The 20,460-nt window shown below is 44.0% G+C and overlaps 1 protein-coding gene across 3 annotated transcripts in view; it reads left to right on the forward strand.

Moving 5' to 3' along the window:
* Window positions 1-20,460, forward strand: part of RCBTB1 (RCC1 and BTB domain containing protein 1) — a 2,478,854-nt gene that overhangs the window by 1,434,407 nt on the left and 1,023,987 nt on the right. The window lies entirely within an intron of this gene.

Below are 20,460 nucleotides of genomic sequence, written 5' to 3' on the forward strand. Positions count from 1 at the left end.
GAACAGCATATTCCTAACATTTGTGATTTTATGACCACCTAACTTTGAGATTTGTACCAAGATGCAATCCTTCCGTGGTGATTTTTTTTCCCTGTATTACTGTTTCTAACCCTTTTGGACTAGAATGCCTTCTACCTGTTCTTTTTGCAGTTTGGATATGTTAAATCTCTGTGAATGCCTCCACTAACTTTTATTCTGTTGTTTAAATCTTTTGTCGTCTTGAAGTAAGCATTCAAAATGTTCTTTGAACATTTTGTGATTTCTTAATTTTGTCACCGGGTCCCATAGCTTTGAAACTTCTTTTACTTTTGTCTTTTTTAACCTCTTTGTTAACAGCTTCTGCTTTTTAAATTAATTTGCAATATAACTTGTTTCTCTGCAACTTTTCTGAATTCATTCAACCTTTCTAAATGTTCATTAAGTTTTTCCCACTTGTCCAGCTGTTTTTTGCTTCAGTTATGTTCCCCTTTCCACTTTTTGACTTTATTTTAGCTAGTATCTCAAAATATTGCCCAGCCAAGTGTTTTGATTTTCGTCTTTAAATTATCAGTAGTCTTTATAGACCCTCACAGGCTTCTGTTATACTGTCTTCAGTTTTCTTAACTTTGTCCACTGAATGTGCCAACTTGTCCCTTCTCCATGTTTTTTTTTGTCTGTTTTTTCCCTAGGTCTGCTGGAAAGTGCTAAGGTCTACCCATTTAGGTAAATTCCACTTTCTTTAACTGCTGTTGCAAAGCTGAGTGGTGTGAAATGTAATTGGTTCACTTCTACTTCTTAAACATATAATAATTTTTGCTTGTCAAATATATTGAGTTTGGCTTGGTCCGGTTCACACATGCGGGGGAGAAACGCTTTTACTGTTCACTGCTGCTACTTCTACCTCCTCTGACTTCCAACTCTCTCTATATAAGCCCAAGAGCTAGTCCCTCCTTTGGTATTTTGCTTTCCTTGGCCCTTTTACAATTCCTGATTATTGAAAATGTTTTCGTTCTCCAGTAATGCATATCCTCTAGCAGAAAAATTTCAGTTCAAACAGCACTTTTTTTTCATTATTCTTTGATCTGTTTTCAGTGGGACAGACATTTGCAAAAATACTGTTCCTATCACTTCAAAAATTCTCTCATAGTGGATGCACCCCTTGCAATGACGATATCTCTTTTTATAACTCCTTCATAGCTTGCAGAAAAAAAACTTTTTTAAACCTGTTTAATTTTTTATGCTCATATTTAAAGTATGCTTTTTGTAACATAAGCAAAGCCAGAGACTCTACTGATGTAACCAATACGAAACAAAAAAACAAAATCAGTCTGTAGGGAGACCGCAACCACAACAGTTTAATGAACGTCAGCACAAAACTGATACAACTTTTTCATCAGCGTAACTTCTTCATCTTCTTGTAACAACTTCACTAGGCTTTTTTTTAATATACACTATTGCTATGTTTTCTTGTGGGATCAGTAATGCCAGATGCCTTCCATAGCATTATTTTAAGCATTGTCATATTCTCTTACTTCATGTCATACCTCTCAACTGTTCAGATTTTTGCATAATGTCCAGATTTTTGCCTCATCACCTCATAAAATTTGTTTTTTCTGCCAAATCATTGAGAACTGAAGTCATTAAATCAGAATCACAATCACATTTATTGGCCAAGTATGCACACATACAAGGAATTTGACTCCGGTTTCAGTGACTCTCCAAGTATGAATTACATAAATGACATACATACAGCTGTTAAGAACAAGACAAATGACATACATGAAACTAGTAAGAACAAGCCAAAAAAATGTAAATATACATATATGTATACATACAAGGTGCAAAGTGCAACTCAGTGCAAGAAATACTGAATTAAGCTCTGAAAGAAACAAGTATTAACAATACTCGGAGGCTTGGTAAAAAGAATACTCCAGCCTAATAAGCTGAGTTAACCGTTTTATGAATTTGATGGCCTGTGGAAAAAATCTGTTCTTATATCTGCTTGTTTTGGTGCGTATTAATTTATAATGCCTGGCCGATGGTACTAGTTCAAAAATATGGTGGCCTGGATGTGAAGGGTCAGTGATGATTTTCCCTGCACTGCCATCTTTTTGAACTATTACCATCGTCCAGGCGTTATAGATTAAAACTCACCAAAACAAACATTTTTTTTTTTTGGCTTGTAATTAATAGTCATATGTATATCATTTGTCTTGTTCTTAATATTTGTATGTATGCCATTTATGTAATTCATACTTGGAGAGTTATTGAAACCAGAGTCAATTTCCTTGCATGTGCATTCTGATTAAATAATACTAAACAACAGACATTTGAGTTTCTCACTTTTATATCCTACAGACAATATGTAATAATGCAAAAACTGTTATTCTAATGACTTTCTTAAGTTTACAGTAACAGTGTTTAAAATCTGTCCCAATTTTGGGGTCTTTGACCCCCCCCCATTATTTTGGTTTTGTCCAGATGTTTTGTACTGAGAGGTTGAGAAGTATACAAAGTTTTTTATCTTAACTGAATTCCTTTTTTTAACTCTTTGTTACATTAGTGATGAAGATGTTCTTCATTCCACATTGCTGCAGTCCTAACTATTGGGTAGTCCGCTGTCCAGTCGGCCCGAATACCAAAGTATATGGCTGACGTCGGTCACGGCGCATTAGACTGACGTCAGTACGTCAGGGTACTAATGCGCATGACCGACGTCATATCCCCAGTCTTTTTTGCCGCATGGTCCGATGCAGAAGCAATTTTGCGAGTGCAGGTTGGCGTTCTGAAAGTTTCTGAAGTCAGAGTTTCAGACCGAATCAAAGTTGGCTAAGTACCCGTTGGGAATATTTTGGTTTTTTCTTGCCTCAGTATTTAACCGGATGTCAGAAAAAGTGAATAACTGTATTTCTTGTGGGAAACAGATACCTCATAGGGATTACCATACTTTGTGTATACCTTGTTTAGGGCCTGAGCACGACGTTGTTGGATGCCGCTCTTGTGCTAGATTTAACAAACGCACTATTAAGAGAAGGTTAGACTGTGCCAGGTTAGTGTTTGGGAAGCGTTGTAATTATAAAATGCCGTCGGATGCTCCGACGCCCGCTTCAGCCAAAAAGCGCAAGGACAAAGCAGCGAAGCCTAGAGGGGAAGAACCGACAGTCCCGGACGTCGGTTCTTTAGAGGGCTCAGTGGAGCCGGAGGTACTGCCAGGAGTTTCTTTGGAGTCTCAGGGAGAAACTTTATTGTTGCAGGATGTGTCCTCTCAGGAAGTAGGCCAGGCTGAAGGGGCTTCTCAGGTGGCTGTTCTTCCCTCTCTTCCTAAGGTGGTTAGGGCCTCGCCTTCTGTTGCCAAGGCTTCTTTAAGAGGCAGGCCTACTTCAGCTTCTGTGGGGGTTTCTCCAAGTGTTTCAGGGTCTTTGCCTAAGAAGCATATGCTTAAAATGGCAGAGGATTTGATTACTATGATTAGAGGTTCTATGCCCCCTCCTGATAAGAGGCCTAGGGTGGAACCTGAGTTTGAGAGTTTTGAGCAATGTTCGGAGGCTTCTGAGTCTTCTGCTGAGGACTTGCAGGAGTATCCTCCTTATTCTGATTCTGATGTGGATGATTCTACTCCTTCAGCTTCGCCTCCTGAGGATTTTTCTTTTCAGAGACCCTGCATTCCATGAGGGAGCATTTTAAATGGGAAGGTCAAGATTTCTCTGATTCCAGGAAAAGGCTTAGAGAATTCTTGTTTTTGCCCCAGCATAGGCCTTTAGCTATACCTCCTGTTCTGAATGTTGTAGAAGATGTTTTTGCAGAGGCTTCACTAAATCCTGATTCTTTGCCTCCTGCCCCAGTTAAACCGGATAGGTACTATAGGGTGCCTGAAGCTCATAAGTATCTTTTTAAGAGTCCTAGGGCGGACCCAGAAACTGTCTCTCAGGGGCCTAAAGGTGTGAAGGCTTCTGTGGTTAAAAATCCTGTTCCTCCTGATAAAGAGGCAAGGGCTTTGGATAGATGGGGAAAGAAAGTGTACACTTCTTCCACTTTAGCCATGAGGGCGTTGAATTGTCAGTTTCATATGTTAAAATATCAGAATTATCTCCTTTCACAATTGAAGTCTAAGGTGGATGCTCTGGCTGAAGGTATTGAGTGTAAAGAGCTGCAGGATTTAGTTCATGTTTCTGAACAAGTGGGAAAGCATTCTTTGCAGTGTGGTTTTGATGCTGTGCAGGCCTCCTCGAGGGTGGCTGCCACTGGTTCTGTTCTTCGTAGGCACGCCTGGTTGAGAGATCAGAACTTAGCTGAGCATGTTAAGACAAGGATTTTGGATGCTCCTTTACAGTCTGATGTGTTGTTTGGTTCGCCTGTGGAAGCAGTTTTAAAGAAAATGGAGGACAAGGCTAAGTCTATGCAAACTGTTAAGGATTTTTGCAGGTGCAGCCTCCGAAGTTTAGTAGAAATTGGCCTACTAAGGGGTGGACTTATCCTGCTTATGATTCCCGGTCTAGGGGTAGGTCTAGACGTGGTAGGGGCAGAGCTCAAGGTTCTTTTAGGCCTAGGACAGGGAGTTCACCTGCTCAGACTTCTGGTGAGGGCAGGGGTCAGTCCTTTCGTAAGCAGACCCAATGACCTGCCTTTTCAGCTGCCAGTACATTCTCGCCTGGCGGCACCTCTAGGAGGAAGGCTGTCTCTTTTCAAAGAAAATTGGGATTTAATTACCCAAGACAAATGGGTTCTGGATATCATTCACCACGGTTACAGGTTTTATTTCCATACCTTGCCTCCTTTCAAAGGCATGCCAGACATTCCTCCTCTACAAAGAACAGAGGCTCGCAAACAAATTTCTCTGTTGCTCCAAATAGGAGCCATTCAGTCAGTTCCTGTGCCAGAAAGGGGCCTAGGATTTTATTCTCGCCTGTTCCTAGTACCAAAGAAGGGGAACACGTGGAGACCAATTTTGGATTTATCTATCCTCAACACTTATCTGGACATTCCAAAGTTCAAAATGTTGACGTTACAACAGCTTTTACCTCTGCTGGGCAAAGATCACTGGATGGTAACTTTAGATCTCAAGGAAGCTTACCTTCATGTGCCTATAAGACTAAGTTGCAGAAAGTATCTGCGTGTTCGAGCTGGAAATTCTCATTATCAGTTCTCTGCATTGCCCTTTGGCTTATCTACTGCGCCCAGAGTATTCACAAAGGTTCTGGCTCCAGTGATAGCTTACTTCAGGCTAAAAGGAATTCAAATCTATCCTTACTTGGACGACTGCCTGATTCTGACTCAAGAAAAGGAAGACCTTCTACAGCATTTGGAATATGTCATAGCAGTGCTAAGATGCCTAGGGTATTCTGTGAACGAAATAAAGTCCAGTCTAGTACCCTCTCAAGACATGTGCTTTCTGGGTGTGAGACTGAATACAGCAGCCCAGATGGCCTTTTTAACCCCGGACAAGCAAAAGAATCTTTCCAGTTACTTCCATCAATTATCTCTTCAGTCCGGGCTGACTGCAAGGACAGTCCTTCAAGCCTTAGGGTTCATGGCATCTTGTATTCTGGTGCTTCCCAATGCCAAACTGCATATGAGGAAGCTACAATGGTATCTCAAAAATCTATGGACACAGCACTGCCAGGATTTGGACACTGTCATTCAAATAATACCTTGCATTCAAGAGGAATTTTTGTGGTGGGCTCAGGAATGTCACCTAAACAAGGGACTCTCTGTGACCCGGCCAGAGGCAAGTCAGATTCTAACGACAGATGCCTCAGACATTGCTTGGGGAGCTCATCTAGATGGAAAGTGGATACAAGACAAGTGGCCTGCCAGACTACAGCATCTACATATCAACATGAAAGAGATGTTAGCAGTCCAGTTTGCATTAATGGCTTTCAAGGAGTTACTTCTTCCAGGGCAGGTGTTGATTCTAACAGACAACACAACTGTCATGTGGTACATCAACAAACAAGGGGGAACACATTCTTACCCATTGTGCAGGCAAGCAATGATTTTATGGGAGACTGCGCTCAGCTTGCAACTAACTCTTCAGGCAAGGTTTCTGCCGGGAGCACAGAACTCCTTAGCAGATGTGTTAAGCAGACAAATCATGGATCCCCACGAGTGGAAACTGGATCTTCATGTATTTCAAAAATTGACAGTGTCATGGGGAACTCCAGACATAGATCTGTTCGCTTCTCCACTAAACCACCAGCTGCCAAAGTTATGCACGAAGGGATTTCATCACACAGCTTGGAAAGTGGATGCTCTTTCTTTCAGTTGGAAAAATCTTCATGTGTATGCTTTTCCACCTCTGCCTCTTCTCCCAAAGGTGCTTCTAAAGGTCAGACAAGACAAGCCAAGGATGATTTTAATAGCTCCAGGTTGGCCTCGGCAGCACTGGTACCCATTACTGAGGAGTCTGGTAAGGAAGCCTCCATGGCCTTTACCCTTGATTCCACACCTATTGTCTCAGAGGGACGGTCATCTGCTCAATGTCAAGCTTCAAACTCTTCATCTAACAGCCTGGCATATTCTGTTTTGAAAGACAGCAGGTCTCAACTTCCTCAACAAGTTTTAAATGTGATTATGGAAGCCAGAAGACCTAGTACAAGGAAAGTGTACGCAGAAAAATGGAAGAGATTTTTATTTTGGACTGCAGCAAAGAATTTGGAGATTTCGGAGCCTAATTTGAGTGTGGCTCTTCAATATCTTACTGAGTTATTGGACAAAGGTTTGTCTTTCTCTTCCATTAAGATTCATGCTGCAGCAATTTCAGCTCACTATGATTGTGACCCACCATTGTTTTCACATCCTTTGTTCAAGCAATTTCTTAGAGGGGCAAAGAATATAAGACCCCACGTAGAGCTCCTACTCCTGCTTGGGATCTCAATTTTGTGTTGGAGAAACTTACTCTACAACCTTTTGAGCCTGCAGCTACTGCTGACCTGAAATACTTGTCATGGAAGACTGCTTTTTTGTTGGCCATTACTTCTGCAAGAAGGGTTTCTGAGTTACAGGCCCTTATGGCGGTTGAGCCTTTTTTTGATTTTTCATAAGGATAGGGTATCATTACGTACTAATCCTTCCTTTATGCCTAAGGTGGTTTCTAGTGTGGCTTTAAACCAAACTATTCATTTGCCTACTTTCTATGCAGATCCCCAAAATAAAGGGGAAAAGATTTTGCACACTTTAGATGTACACAGGCAATTGCGTTATTATTTAAGCAGGACTAAGGATTTTAGACAGTCTCAGCAGTTGTTTGTTTCTTTTGCTTTGAGTTCGCAGGGCAAGCCTGTGTCAAAACAAACTATTTCTAGGTGGATTGGGTTTTGCATTGCCTTTTGTTATTCCCATCATGGCAAAGAGATTCCAGCTGGGATTAGGCCTCATTCCACTAGGGCTACTGCCACTTCAACAGCATTTCTAAGGGGTGGCAACTAAGGATATTTTGGAGGCAGCTACTTGGAGTTCAGTGCATACTTTCTCTAAGCATTACCACCTTCCTCTCTACTCTAAGTCTAGGGCTGGTTTTGCCACTGCTATTTTGCAAGGCATGTTATCAGCTCCTGCTTCCTTATGATTTGCCAGCCTCCCTTACCTCTGCTTTGGGATTCTACCCAATAGTTAGGACTGCAGCAATGTGGAATGAAGAACATAGTACAGTTTTGTACCTACCATAAATGTAGATGTTCGAGGATCCACATTGCTGCAGTCCAATTTACCCTCCCTCCTTCCCCTCTGTGTTTAGGGGTGGTTGTGTAGGTGAGATTATATTTTGGTACCTTTGTATATATTGTATATATTTTTGATGCAGGTATGTTTGGTGTGTTTTGGTTTTGGCCTTGTCTTTTTAGGGTCTTCTGACATCTGGGGCAAGAAAAGACTGAGGATATGACGTCGGTCATGCGCATTAGTACCCTGACGTACTGACGTCAGTCTAATGCGCCGTGACCGACGTCAGCCATATACTTTGGTATTCGGGCCGACTGGACAGCGGACTACCCAATAGTTAGGACTGCAGCAATGTGGATCCTCGAACATCTACATTTATGGTAGGTACAAAACTGTACTTTATGTATGTTATCACAAGCTGTTTCTCTCTCCAATATTAATTTCTCCTTTCTTTAACTCATGCTCTTTTACTTTTTTGGAAAAAAAGTTATGTACAAGTACAGTTTTAGTGCATATATTTTCAAGGTCTGAGTCAGTGCTCTGGTAATAGGCTTGATTCCAACAGACTTGCTCTTTAGTATCTTCAAGATTTTGCATGTACAGTGGATATAAAAAGTTTACACACCCCTGTTAAAATGCCAGGTTTTTGTGATACAAAAAATGAGACCACAATAAATCATTTCAAAATTTTTCCCACCTTTAATGTGACCTATAACCTATACAATTCAATTGAAAAACAAATCTGTTAGGGGAAAAATACAAAAAATGTACAATAAGCTGGTTGCATAAGTGTGCACACCCTTAAACTAATACTTTGTTGAAACACCTTTTGATTTAATTACAGCATTCAGTCTTCTTGGGTAGAAGTCTATCAGCATGGCACATTTTGACTTGGCAATATTTGCCCACTGTTCCTTGCAAAAACACTCCAAATTTGTCAGATTGTGAGGGCATCTCCTGGCACAACCCTCTTCAGATCACCCCACAGATTTTCTATTGGAGTTAGGTCTGGGCTCTGGCTGGGCCATTCCAAAACAATTTTTTTCTGATGAAGCCATTCTTTTGTTGATTTGGAAGTATGCATGGGGTCATTGTCATGTTGAAAGGTGAAATTCCTCCTCATCTTCAGCTTTCTAGCAGATGCCTGAAGGTTTTGGGCCAAAAGTGACTGGTATTTGGAACTGTTCATAATTCTCTTCACCTTGACTAAAGCCCCAGTTCCAGATGAAAATAAGCAGCCCCAAAACATGATACTGCCACCACCACACTTCACCGTGGGGGTGGTGTTCTTTTGGTGATGCAAAGTGTTGTTTTTGGGCCAAACTTACCATGTTATGTAGTTCAATCTCACCGGAGCAGAATGTCGGCTCCGACTCAGCCAAAACTTTTCTAGCCTGAAGTCTTTCTATTGGCTGGGCTAAGATGGTATCCCATGCTGCACTGCTCTACATCCCCAAATCTCATTTGCCACTTGTGTAGCTCGGACGTGATCTCGCTCTTGGCTGTGGCTAAGTACCCTTTTTCTTCTTCTTGAGAGAATTTATTGCAAACAAAAAGCTATTTTCATAGCTATTATTTGTTTGGTAGTTGATTTTGTGAAAAGTTGTGTGTGTGATTGTTTTTGTGGTATCCCACTAGCTGTTCCAACGGGCTAGGCCCGTTTCAGTTAGAGGACCTAGTCTGTCCCCTTGCTTCCCTGTGTTACTAACTTTCCGATCTAAAACCGTTTAAGTTAGCGGTTTTAGTCCTAACCCCGCTCTTGTGTGTGTCAGAGGATTGTTTATTAGAGTTTTTTGTTAGTGGTGGTTTTTCCTGCCTAAGTGTGGTGTAAGTCTGTTACTGTGTTTTCTGTTGGTTCCATACCTGTAATTGTTGTCTTGGTGTTTGGTGGTAGTTGGTTACAATGTCTAAAGACTCTAAGGAGCACAAGCCCTCGGGCTTTAAGAAATGCTCAAAATGTGGCTATAAAATGTCCATTACCGATGGACATTCTGTCTCTGTATATTGTCTGGGAGCAATCCACTTCCAGGAGTCATGCAGCTTCTGTCATGCGTTTAGCCCTAGGGTCCTTCAGGAAAGAAAGAATAAGTTAATTTTGAAGGGACTTCTGAAACCCTCCTTCGAAGAGGGTTTGGAAACTGCTTCCAGCTCTAAAGCTAAAACCACTAAATCAAAGAAGAGGTCTCCGGCTCTTTAAGTCTCCTCAGAGCCACCAGAGAAAATTGCTAAATCAGCTTAGACACCCTTGGCTCCACTGTTCTCTGGGACGCAGGAAGTGTCAATGGTGATGGAACCGGCGCCGGCTCCAATAATTTTGGAACCTATTCGAAGCCGATCGCCTAGTATTAGGCAAGTATCACCCGAGAGGAGGTCTCGATCTCCCTCCCTGTCCTCCAAGTCCTCCAGAACATTATCGGATGTGGACATCGATAGAGTGGTGCAGAGACTCCTTCAGTCGCCTGTCTTGGCAAAATTATTTTCGGCTTCGTCCCAGTCGGCTCTGGAGCTCGTCCTGCTACCTACTTCGATACTTCCTCCTCCGTGCACATCCCTGCCTTCTGAGCCGGAGTGCTCGGCTCCGTATGATGTCTCCAGGTTGGTTCCAATGGCCCCTCTGGGCTTATTGGTGCCGATGTCAGCTCCGACCCCGTCGGCGCTGTCCATGGGATTCGGGACTCGGGATTCTTCAGTCGGACCCGAGGGAGGGGCTTCGGGACATCTCTTGGTTCCTAGCCTCCCTCTTGGTGCTTTGGCGTGGGGAAGACTGACTCCTGTCATGGCTTCGGAGGCTGGCCGCTCCTCAGACTCAGGGGGACCAGCCTTTGAGGCCATGCGGAGTGCAGTGGCCAGATCGTCAGCGACATCATGAGGGTCGGTCATTCTGTCCCCTACTACTCCAGCATGGGTCTGTGATCACCACCTATCTTTAGACAGCGGAGTCCCAAGGCCTCAGGGTACCCCCATGAGTGGTCCCCAAGTTTCTGAGGGCCCCTCAGAGACCTTGCCTGAGGAGCCCCCTAGAAAGAAAATGTGCAAGAGGAAGCACATAGACTCCCAGGATGAGTCTCTCAAATCAGATACTGACCTCGAGGAATCTGAGGGGTCCCCCAAGTCATCCTCTGAGGATGTTTCTTTCTCTGACATCCTAGAGATCTTGAAACAAAGAGGAGACTGGCCGTCCAAAGCCCCCTCCGAGGAGGAGTCTGTCTTTCTGAAGGCCTTCGGTGCTCAGCGCTCTGCCTCCTGGATGTCTCCACCCTTCGACAAGCTCCTGGATTTGATTTGTTGAAGGGTATGGGAGAACCCTGACTCTGTGGAACTAGTCCCCAGGAGACCCAATAAATTTCTGTCTGCTCCCCCGGGTAAAGAGTTTCTTTCTAAGGGAGTCCCTGTGGATGCCATGGTGGTGGCAGCAGCCACTCAGAAGGAATTAGCTGAGACTTCTTCCTCCGTCCATCCTCCTAACAAGGAGTCTAGCGTACCCTCTCTTCAGCGACCTTTACCTTACGGTCGCTGAATTACTTATCTCACTTTACACGGCTCCAGAGAGATCTCCTCAAGGAGTTTGGAGATACTCTCATGGGTAACGTTTCTGAGGCGGTGACCCAGACAGTTAACGCCCAGATGTCTACCCTCAATTCCATTGTTAACTCCTCCATGAGGCTGATTTCATATGCAGCCGAGGGAACGAGTAGGGCAGCAAGTTCAGGAGTCACCCTTAGGAGACAGGCCTGGATGCGCCTTTGTCATTTTGCAGAGGCCTTCAAGTCTTCATTCACCGACTCCCCTTTTGATGGTTCCTCTTTGTTCGGGACCAAGGTGAAAGACACCCTCACCAGGTGCGAGCAGGAAGGTAAAACTCTGTCTGCTGTAGGAATCCGTTTTTCCCTTCCCTCTAGGCCTTATTCCAAGGCCCAGAGGGGTGGAAAAATGTGGTTCAAGAAATCACAGAAGTTTTTTCCCGGCGCACAAGGTGAGCCCCCCTCCAGAGGCAGAGGAGGGGGGAGTTATTCAGGGAGACGCCGCCCTAGAGGAGGCCCCCGCAACTCGGGAGACCGCGATTCCTTTTGCAATTCTCCCTACCATCGCTCCTGATGGGAGGCCTGACTGTGCGTTTCCAGAGCCAGTTGGGGGTTGAATTTCATTATACCCGGAGGCCTGGCAGGACATCACCCAGGACCAATGGGTTTTACGAATAATTTCTGGAGGTTATGTCATCCCCTTTTCTTCAGACCCCCCCCCCCTCCAGTCAGGAAAATCCCGGATGTCCTACCCAGTCAAAGGGATTACACAGCTTCAGAAGTTTCAAAGCTGCTAGAAAAAGGAGCCATTCAACATGTCCCCTCAGACCAAATCGGATTAGGGACTTACTCAAGATTCTTTTTAGTGCCGAAAAGAACAGGGGACCTGAGACCCATATTAGATCTCAGCAGATTGAACAACCATGTACAAAAGTCCAAGTTCTGAATGGTCACATTGCAGTCTATTCTCCCATTGCTGGGAAAAGAAGTATGGATGTGCTCCATCAATCTCAAGGATGCTTACTACCACATCAAAATGGACAGGGCATCCAGGAGTCACCTACCCTTCCGGCTGGGAGCCATTCATTTTCAGTTTTGAGCCCTGCCCTTTGGTCTCACCACAGCCCCCAAGGTGTTCACCAAATGCATGGCAGTGGTGACTGCTCACTTGAGACGTCAAGGATTCCAAGTGTTTCCATATCTGGACGACTGGCTTCTCACTGCCACCACCAGGAATCTACTAATTCAGACCAGGGACGCCACTATAAATCTGTGTCAATAGTTGGGCATAACATTAAACTGGGAAAAATCTGCCTTGTTGCCCTCACAGAGTGTCACCTTTATAGGTGCAGATCTAGACACCATCCTCATGCAGGCATTTCTACCACAGGAAAGAATCAGAACCCTACAACAACAAGTTCACACCCTGCTCCCTCTGAGAATAGCGAAGGCACGATGGGTTCTCCAACTGTTGGGGATGATGGCCACGACGATTGTTAGTCCCTCTAGCAAGATTGCATATGAGACTCCTTTAGTGGCTTCTCTTTGCCCAGTGGTCTCTTCAACGTCTTCCTCCTTCTCACCCTATTCTTCTTACGGACAGGTGCAAACAGGATCTCAGTTGGTGGCTCCGCACCGACAATCTGGACACAGGAAAGCACTTCGTTCCAGCGCCCCCGATTGCCACAGTGACCACGGATGCCTCCCAGATGGGGTGGGGTGGGGGCATTATCCAGGCATTACAGTCCAAGGCATGTGGCAAGAGCATGAGATGCATCTGCATATCAGTGTCCTGGAGATGAGAGCTGTGCTACTTGCGTTGCAGGCACTTCAGAGTTTTCTTCCTCTCGGGACTATTGCAATCCACTCGGACAATATGTCAGTGGTGTGGTATCTGAACAAGCAGGGAGAAACCAAGTCTTATCCCCTTTGCAGAGAGGCCATGCGAGTGTGGCAGTGGGCAGTGTCTTCCCAACGTTTTCTGGTGGCAACACACATTCCGGGGAAGTCCAATGTGATCGCAGACAGGCTAAGCAGAGCTATTCTGATGCCTTACGAGTGGTTCCTGAACTGTCAGGTTGCAGAGCAGATCTTCTGCAGGTGGGGTCAGCCTTGCTGTGACCTTTTTGCCAGCCCCCTCAATGCCAAACGCAGCAGCTACTTCACACCGATCCCCCCTCAAGGAGAGTCACCCAGGGACGCTGTAGTCCACAATTGGCCCTCCGGTCTACTATATGCCTTCCCTCCGGTCCCCTTACTGTCAAAGGTTATTCAGAAAGCGCAATCCTTGGGAAGCAAAATGATTCTGATTGCCCCACACTAGCCTTGTCAAATTTGGTTCCCTTTTCTCCATCCCTGTCTCATGGATGCTCCTTGGATTCTGGACCCACAACTAGACTTACTGACGCACATGTCAGGGCAGCTCCATCCCTCTCTATGAACCCTCCAGTTGACAGCCTGGCTACTCCACTTCTGTCATTAGTTAGTCTTCATCATTTCTCACCGGAGGTGGTTCATATTTTATCTTCCTCTCATAAACCCTCGACCAGGAAGATTTATTCCAGCAAATGGAAGAGATTTTCAATTTGGGCTCATACCCAAGGGATTGACCCTTACATGGCTCCAATTGCATTTGTTTTGGAGTTCTTGTCTATGCTTTTCCATCAGGGCTCAGCGGCCACCACTATTAATGTCCAATTGGCGGTGATTTCTACCTTCCATGTCGCAAATGAGCCTAGTTTGATGGTTCATAGACTCTGTAAGACTTTCCTGAAGGGCACTCTGTTACTTCGTCCTCCAGTTTTGGAACCTGTCATGCCCTGGGATTTAAATTTTGTTCTACAAGCTCTTACTTCACCCCCCTTTGAACCTGCGGCTACTTGTGATTTAAAATTCTTGACGTGGAAGACTGTCTTTTTGGTAGCCATCACATCAGCCAGACGCATTTCAGAGATTCAAGCTCCATCAATCAAACCCCCATATTTGATTTTTCATAAGGACAGGGTTTCCCTTAGACCGAACCCCTCATTCCTTCCCAAAGTGGCATCAATCAGTAACCTTAATCAATCCATTAAATTGCCAATGTTTTTTCCCCAGTTCTCAAACAAGGCAGAATTCAAATTCCATCAATTAGATGTACACAGTCAACTATGTTTTTATCTGCACAGAACGAAAAATCTCAGAAAATCTGATCAATTGTTTGTTTCCTTTTCGGAAAACAGAATGGTGTCTCCTGTTTCCAAAGTTACTCTGTCCAAGTGGATCTCCAGCTGCATTTCTTTTGTTTATTCCTCAGGGGGTAAAGATTTACCGTTTCCGGTGAAGGCTCACTCTACTCGGTCTGTATCTACATCTACAGCCTATCAGGCCAGATTGTCTATGGATGATATTTGTGCTGCAGCTGCTTGGGCATCTCCTCACACCTTTGTTACTCATTACAAGTTGGATGCGGTATCTAGGGTCAGGTCTTCTTTTGGTTCCACAGTGCTCAGGAGTATTTTTCACTGAGCCTCCCAGGATTTAGGTGCTGGGGACGCTGTCCCACGGGTAAGAAGGTAGGCGAGATTGGACTACATAACATCAAGAAGTTATGTACTCACCATAACGTTCGATGTATGCAGTCCATCTTGCCTCACATTCTTACTTACCCCCCCCCTCCTTCCCCCCTTCCTGGAGGATCTGGAGGTTAGGTCTGGTTTCAGAGCTCCCTTCATTCTTGGTTTGTTCTTCCTTTCCTTGGGTGTTGTTATGCATGGAGTATGAGTGCTGGTGTTCGCAGCAAACTAGATCTGGGGATGTAGAGCAGTGCAGCATGGGATACCATACTGCACTGCTCTACATCACCAGATGTAGAGCAGTGCAGGATGGGATACCATCTTAACCCAGCCAATAGAAAGACTTTGAGCTAGAAAAGTTTTGGCCGAGTCAGAGCCGATATTTGGCTCCGAACCCATGGGTAAGAATGTGAGGCGAGCTGGAGTACTTACATCGAATGTTATGGTGAGTACATAACTTCTTGTTTTGGAATTTTGGCCAAAAAGTTCAACCTTGGTCTCATCAAGCCATAACATATTTTCCTACATGCTTTTGGGAGACTTGATGTATTTGTTTGCAAATTTTAGCTGGGCCTGGATGTTTTTCTGTGTATGAAAAGGCTTCCATCTTGCAATCCTACCCCATAGACCAGACATATGGAGAATACAGGAGATTGTTGTCACATGTAGTACACAACCAGTACTTGCCAGAAATTCCTGCAGCTCCTTCAGTGTTACTGTAGGTCTCTTAGCAGCCTCCCTGACCAGTTTTCGTCTTGTCTTTTCATCAATTTTAGGGGGATGTCCAGTTCTTTGCAATGTCACTGTTGTCCCATATTTTCTCCAGTTTTTGAGGACTGTTTTCACTGTGTTCCATGGAATAGCCAGTGCTGTGGAAATTGTTTTGTACCGTCTCCTGACTGATACCTTTCAACAATGAGATCCCTTTGATGCTTTGTAAGCTCTCTGCGAACCATGGCTTTTGCTGTTGCAGGCAACTGAGTAAATATCAGGAAAATCCTACTAGGACAGCTGAACTTTATTTGGGGTTAATCAGTCTCTCTTTAATTGATGGCAGGTGTGAACCCAAGAAGACGGAATATTGTAATTAAATCAAAAGGTGTTTCAGCAAAGTATTAGTTTAAGGGTGTGCACACTTATGCAACCAGCTTATTATATATATATGTTTTTTATTTTTTATATTTTTCCCCCTAACAGATTTGTTTGTTTTTCAATTGAATTATACAGGTTAAAGGTGGGAAAAGTTTTGAAATGATTTATTGTGGTCTAATGTTTTTATATCACAAAAACGTGGCATAAAACTTTTTATATCCACTGTAAGTAAAGCTTGTCTGAACCTAATTTGCCACTCCCTCCCCCCAGTCACAAGACTTCTCAACTTCCCAACCTTATACACCAACAAAATATACTTTTAGGGTGACTTTACTTTACCCACTTACCATTTTCTAGTAGGTTTCATATAACTTCAATGTAATCTAGTCACATTAACGTCCAATGCTTCTGGTATTATATTCTAACCTCCTCTAGGTTTGACATATTTTTACCACGTTTTTTTTTTCCACTTTCCTTGTTGCCGCAACTTATCAACATAATAGTTCTATTTCCCTTTTAATAACAGTTCCCCTCCTTCTTTCTGATTTATTTTCAACCTTTATTGAGCTGTCATTTATAATCAGGTATATTTCATACACTGCATTTTTAATTAGCCCTGCTAATCCTATAAGAATCTATTTCAAATGTTTGAAGCAACAGTTTCCCTTTTACTACCATTATTAGGATCTGGTGAATGACCACCATCTGCCACCTAGGCAGCTTACATCAAGTATCTCGATAGTCTACAGTGCTTTAAAATGATGCTGGGGAAGATTCTCGTTTCCACCCAACCAGCTCGTCATTTTTTTTCCCTTGCCTGCTGCTCCCCTCCATTTGGACCTCTTCTCATTGCTGTTAACGTTATATGGAGGATGAATGATGAGCAGTCTGTAGTTAACAGGTAATCCATTGCCTTCTGTAATACTGATCATATAAATTATTTCGCAAGAGTCTGCATCTTTATCTTGATTCCAAGATGGCTGTGTTGTTTGAGCCTGGCATCTGTGGCCTTTTCTGGTCGTCACATGCAGGAACATTTGCTTTATATAAAGGAGTTAGCTTCTTATGTGTCCTCACCCTCTTCCTCCTCTATCATGTGGCATCTCCAGAGCTTCTGACATCATTTGTCAATATCACTTATTTGCAATTTTGACTGATTGTGGTTTTGAGTTTCTTTTTTGCCCTTATCATATCCATTACTGTTGACCATTTCTGAATTAGTATTTGAGATTATGGGACTTCCAGCAGACTGGGTGTACATCACATGGATTTTATGGTCTTCTCACCTGTGTAGATTGTGTGGAGGGCATGTTTTTCTGAGGTGTTATATCAGAGGAAGACATCCATTTCTGACATCATCAATCCCCTTTTTCTACATGGGGTTGGAGTGCCATGTTAACTGTTGCCATCTCTCTTGATTCAGTTTGGCACTCATGCCTGACTGTCGCAGATCTTCTCTCACAAAATCCATCCATGTCTTTGCTGGATGTCCTCGTTTCCTCTTAACTTCTTCCTGCGTCTCCCAAATCTTCTTCACCAGATTATCGTTTGCCTTTCTGACAATGTGCCTGAACCACCGTATTCTGTTCTCTTTGACCTTTTCTGCAGTTGATGCTACTTTGGCTTCTGCTCTTATCTCCTCATTTCTTCGTCTGTCCCACGGAGTGCATTCTACCGTCCATCTCAGGTACTTCATTTCCATCACTTTACTGCCCAAGTTTCTGTACCATACAGTAGTACTGGTCACATCACTGTTTTGCACACCTTAGTGTTCAGTTTCTTTGTCATTCTTCTGTCATACACTACGCCTGACACTCTATGCCAGTTGACTGCAGCCCCTCTGATTCTAGCTTTGACCTCCTCATTCAGACTTCCCTTCTCTTCAACCACTCCTCCCAGATATTTCAAGCAGTTAACCTGTTCCGCTGTCTTCCCTTCTATCTGAATTCTCAGCTTATTCTGCTTTCCCTAATTTGCTGCCATTACCACTGTCTTATCTGTACTTGGTTTCATCCCATGTGCCTTCAGTTTGCATTCCCTTCCCCTATCCTTTGCTGAAGTTTCTTGCTCAGTGTCTACCTGTAATACCACGTCATCTGCATACAGCAACTTTGTTGATCTGGCCCCTCTGCCCTGTTTGCTAATGTAGTCCATCACCAGTATAGACAACAATGGGCTCAGAGCCAAACCCTTCTGTACAACTACTCCCACTGGAAACTCCTCTGTGAGACCAAACACTGTTCGTACTTGAGTCATTGGGTCTTGTACATAGCCTGCACTAATTCTACCAATGTTTCTGGGAATTCGAACTACAGCAGTACTGCCCAAATAAGCTTTCTTGGGAAATTGTCATATGCTTTTCCAAGTCTAGGAATGCCCACTTGGACTCTTTCCTCATTTCTAGCTTCCTCTCAACTATCTGTCTCACTGAAAACATTAGATCAATTGTGGTGCATCCTGACCTGAATCCAAACTGCTCATCTCCCATCTTATTTTCTACTGCTCTGCATATCCATTTATCAATCACCCTGTCAAGAACTTTCATGCAGTGTGACAGGAGTTTGCTATCTCTGTACTGCCCACAGTTGTGGATGTCCCCTTTGCTCTTGTGTACTGGCACTAGTATGCTTTTCCTCAAATTATCTGGTATACACCTTTCTGTCCACACTGCTATGAGTATCCTCAGGAGCCATTTCCCCCCATCTGCTGTGACATCATCTGAGACTGCAGATTTCCCTGACTTCATTTTCCTTAGTGCTAGTCTTACTTCTAGAGTGGGCTCCTCTTCTCTCATTGTAGGCTGTGTCTGGGGCAGTACGTCTTCTGTGGGAGTTTTCTTCATTTAGAAGCTGCTGGAAGTACTCCTTCCATCTGTATATGGTGTCCTGTGACCTTATGAAAGTTGTCTGACTTTCTTCCTTGTCTTTCTGTCTTTGCCTTGCAACCTGATACAGTTTTTGTGCCACCTACTGAGTCACTTTTCAGAAGCTGGCAGAGTGCCTCTGATGCCCTATTCTTTGCTATTGGAACTCCTTTCTTATCTTTTTTGTTAGCCAACCAGTACTCTTGCCTAGCCTGGTCCATCTTTTCAATATCCCACTTTTTCCTGCACTCCTCCTTTCTTTTGATGACTTCCTGGACTTCTGCATTCCACCCCAGCTTTCCTTTTGTACCTTATTTCCATACCTGGCTCAGACACATACCTGTTCTGTAGTCTTCACACATACTGCTTTGAGGTGCTGCCATTCTTCTTCAACTCCACCTATTTCCTCCTGTTACTGGGGTGCTAGAGCCCTAAGTAACTCCTTGAACTGTTGTACTTTCTCTCCAGTCAACTTCCAGGTCTTCAGCCTGGTCTCTGTTGATCTTAGAGCTTTCTCTGATCACTGCTTGCACTTCATTGTGGCAACCAGTGGTTTATGCTGTGGGCTGACTGTTTCACTGGGGATGACTGTACAATCATTGATTCTACCCCAGTGCCCATACTTAGGAGGAGGAGGTCTACCTTTGTTGCATGTTGGCCACTCTTGTATGTGATGTTGTGATTGTCTCTTTTCCTGAACCATGTTTTGGCTATCAAGCCATTTGCCAGGCAGAAGTGTAGAATGGCCTCTACTACTTTTTTTCCTGTTGCCCCATTGGTGTGGACCCAGGCAGTTCTCATACCCTGTTCTGTCTGTCCCAGTATATGCATTCAAGTCACCCATTATCAAAACCAATTCATGTTGCCCTGCTTTATTTAGTAGGTCCTGCAACTGCTGTATGAATGGACTCTCTTCATCACTATCACAGTCCTGGTGTGGGCATAGGGCAGTATTCGTAGTCTCAGCCTATCTTTAGGCTGGAGTCTGATTGCCATGGGTCTGTCACTAATTCTGATGATATATATCCCTCACTGCCTTCTGAAGCCTCTCTCACCACAATTCCCACATGATTTCTCGCCGGTCCTCCTCCTGAAAAGTAGACTGTGGATCCCACGTTAAGTGCCTTTGCTGCAATGCCCTTCCATCTGGAGACATAGGATGTCCAGCCTCTTCCTTTCCATCCTGTCATCCACTCCCAAGCTCCATTCTGTCAGTGAACTTACATTGAGTGTAGCAATTCTTAATTCATGTTTGGCATGTTGATTGGTTTTACATCCAGCTTTCACTCAGCAGAGCTATGCCAGGTAACACAGACTGGGCAACTGGACACCAGACGGCCAGTAGCTTATTGACCCAGGACTGCTGGGCTTTATGATGGACACAGACTGGCCAAAAGGGGCACATACAGCACTCCCACTGTTAGCATGGGTCCCTAATATATGTTGGAGTATGCCAAGTTCTCAGCCAACTTACCACTGGTAACTATCCATGCATATTTTAGCCACATTAGTCAACATGACAGAATCACCTGTAGCCATATTTTACACCTTTGAGTTGCTAGCCCTGCCACAGCATGCAGTCTGTGATCCATGTTCTCCTAGCTTGAGGACACTGCACATCATAGTAGATGCCCAAAGCAGTTGGTCTATACAACACTTCCCCCTTGATGCTGCTGCCCACACCTCTGTTCATTGGTGAGACCGATATGATATGTTTTTGAGGTGGGAGGAACCCACAGAGACACAGGAAGAACATACAGACTCTAAACAGGCATTCGCCAGAGGTCAGAATCGA

Source organism: Protopterus annectens, chromosome 5.part0 (genome assembly GCF_019279795.1).
Source record: "Protopterus annectens isolate FY-2018-M chromosome 5.part0, PAN1.0, whole genome shotgun sequence".
In the NCBI taxonomy this organism is placed as follows: Eukaryota; Metazoa; Chordata; order Ceratodontiformes; family Protopteridae; genus Protopterus; species Protopterus annectens.